Here is a 3,549-nt window from a genome sequence, read left to right as displayed (position 1 = left end):
GTAATGTAGTGTAATGTTTTGTCACTCCCAAGAAGTAAGACCTTATCTGGTGGTTCCGTGGAAGTCTTGATTTGGGAGTAGGTTAAGTTTAGCGCATTAAATATTAAAAGTTCGGCTCTCGATGTTTCCCCCTACTATAAAACAAAAGCATGACTTGATTTAGTAAGGTTTGTCTGTCCGTCTATATATACGCGACGAACTAGTCGCTCAGTTTTTGAGATATTGATTTGTTATTTTGTACATGTTCTTTTCTCCTTTAGAAGCTGTTTATTCCTTTGGAAACTCTGATAAACGACCACCAGTATGTAGTTGCCATAGAAACTGAACGATCGGAATCAAGCGCTTGTGAGAACTATTTCTTTTTTATTCATCAAATTTGGTATTGATTATTCTCCAATGCAACAATGCAATTTCTTTCAAAAAATCGTTTGTATTTTTGAAGGGCATTACAGTAAATATTTGTGTTCTTCGACAATGCATCAATCAAATAGTATGTAGTAGTGCTATCTTTTATTCATTTAGTTCTGCTTGTTTAACTACTAATGAGGCAAATCTTTGCATAGACTTTTATTTGGATTTCATTAGAGTTTTTTCCCGACTAATTTGAGAGCAAAGAGCTCCGCTTAAAGTGTCATAAACGCAAATTCAACTGAATAAATTATGCAACAGTTAATGACTAATAAGAAAAGATTATAAAAATTTTGCAAGAAAAGAGGTTACTTAATTATTTCTCAAGTCAAATTAAGAGAACACGCCGAGACTGGGTTAATGGAACGCTGCTGGCTATATAATCAGTGCGCAAAACTCTCAAAAAACATACATATGTACATTTGTATATAAGCGCCTAAAGATTTTGTCTCTCAAAGTGTACCAGTTATATACTCGTAAGTGTATGGCTACACTATAATGTACCCAAAAATGTGTGTCTTTAAAAAGTTTTAATTAATACAACGCTGTTCGTTAAAATGCCGGCGAAACACAAAGAACCTTTTTGTGCCGCAACAGAAGAGAAGAGATTTCATGAAATTTAAATTATCAATTAAAAGCGCGCACATTCATAAGAACATACGAACATTGACATCATTTTCCCCTACTTCTCCACCTTCTATGGAGGCGAATGACAATGCCGCAGCCGACGATGCTGAAAAAAGCCGCGACTGAAGCATACTTTTAAGCGCATGAGCGTTTACGTTTAGCCCGGCGTGCGAGGTGTTGTTTTATGGGTCGCTGAAGATTGTTTAAAAATAAACTCTATTATTGCACATTAACGCCTTAAAGGCGTTGCAAAAGCACACAAAGCGAGCAGCGGCGAAGCCATGCAAAGCGCCGCCGACACAACCATAAATGTGCTGCAAAACGCTTGTCTGTGCAACAAAATCGAGCAATTTTCCATGAATAGCTGATACCTAACATATATTCGTTTGAGTGTGTGTGTGTATGAATAGTTGTATGTGCGCGAGGTCGCCGTAGCAAAGCAAAGCTCAACTAATACTTATGCTGGCGGCACGAACGCGTAGCAAAGTAGCAAACTGCGAAGTGCAAGCGTAGAACACTTGAACTATGCTGCAATAAAAGAGTGAGCACATTCACATCAAATGTAAACACAGTTAAATATGCATTTATAAGTGGAAAAATGCGTCAGTCATGGTAATTATGCAGTAATTTGTATCACGCATACAAACAGCAATCGTTTGTTTTCATGAGGGGTAAAGGATACAAAGACGCGAGTTCATACGATGAGAAGGCATTTAGTCAAACAGCGAAAAAAACGCTAATAGTTCAACATTCGAGTTGTTCTTATTAATTATATCATTTTGAGTGCAACAACTTTTGTTATTGTGAAAAAATTGATAAAAATGAATTTCGTGTGTTGACAAAATATAGCTTTTTGATGGGTAAAATACAGTTGAAGCAAAAACTTGGCTTGATGACCAGTTTCCGGATACTGCCCCAGGAAAATCAACCATCAAGGTTTGGAGTGCTAAGTTTAGACGAGTTAAAATGAGCACCGAAGACTGTGAGAGTACTGGACGCCTAAAAGAGGTTATTACCGACGAAGACAACAAAAGTTTATAAAATAGATTTGGATGACCGTAAAGTGATGCTGTTTGAGATAGCATACACTCTAGAGATATCAACTGAATGCCTGCATCATATCATTCACGAATATTGGGTATGAGGAAGCTCTGAAAAAAGTGGTAGCTGTGCGAGCTCACTTTTGACCAAAAAGCACGACGAGTTGATGATTCGGAGCAGTGTTTGGAGATGGTCAAGACTAATAAGCAAGAGACTTTGCGTTATGTGATAATGGCTGAACTATGGCTCCATCATTTCGCTCCAAAGCTCAATCGATCATCCGAGTGAACCCACTCCAAAGCGTGGAAAAAATGACAAATCGTACTACATCGGTATCGAAAAGTTGCAGAGGTACTATAAGTGCAACGTTGAGAAGAACCATTGATATCAGATTATTTTAACCATGCTAAGTAAAACCTTAAATAATGGATGTTTTTACTACGTCTTCTAGTATGTGGGAAGGCATGGACCTTGCACTGGAGTCCCTTTTTGTAGGATAACACAATGCACTCTGCCCTCAAATAAGTAAATTTTATTTTAATTTATTCGGGCATAGCTCGGTGGGTAAACACCTACTATGTACATGAGACCGCACTTTTCAACAGGGAAAGAAGGTTCAAAGTAAACATAGAAAAAGATGGCTGGCGTAAAGGTAAGTTAGCTATGCGCAAAACTCTAAGCTGGAATAGTTGCCAGAGTTATACATAACGCAACCTATTAAGTTGCCGTACCACTGCACAGTATATTTCAAGCTGAGGTCTTCGTTATCCACGGAGCTGGCCTCTAATGCACCTGCCGGCAATTGAAGAGTCAATATCTACATTGCTAAGAATGGTGTACGGTTTACATCCGTAACAACATAGGGAAACCCATGCATTGCTTATACGACGATCTCGACAGAAGCATTGTGAAGTAAATCAAAACCCGATGGAACGAGCAAAACGGTAGATCGGAAAATTCCTATTGACACTCGATATAAGGGACTGTAGGAACATGATCAGAGTACTCACTGATAGTTGTCCGGTATGGGCACAGGCTTGTTGAATGAGACTCACAGATCGAGAAGACTACAGGAAATGTTAAAAGCAAGGCACCAGGGAAACAATGGAGCAGCTCTTGTGCACTTATCCTCCATTGGCAAGACTACGCTGTAAGCATCTGGGGTTCCATACCAGTGGAGGAAGTATCGACAGTGAGGTCGCAGAGGCTGTTAAAATTCGCAGAGGCTGTTAAATTCAAGCGCAGGTATCCTAAACGGCGACTACTTTTCTTGAATTTACCAAGTGAACTCCATCTGCTATCGCAAAGGACCAAACTGTGATTATGCGTGGCTTATTAGCCTACCAGATTAACCTAACCTAACCTATATTGTCACATAAAATATTTCCATACAAGTACTCGATTTTGATCGATCAGTTTATAAGTATGTGGAAAGAAAGTGATTTTGTACAGACTCTACCCCACCAAAGCAGC

This window comes from Bactrocera tryoni, chromosome 4 (genome assembly GCF_016617805.1).
Source record: "Bactrocera tryoni isolate S06 chromosome 4, CSIRO_BtryS06_freeze2, whole genome shotgun sequence".
NCBI classification, from domain to species: domain Eukaryota; kingdom Metazoa; phylum Arthropoda; class Insecta; order Diptera; family Tephritidae; genus Bactrocera; species Bactrocera tryoni.
The sequence above is the reverse complement of the archived record's forward strand: the minus strand, read 5'-3'. Positions refer to the sequence as shown.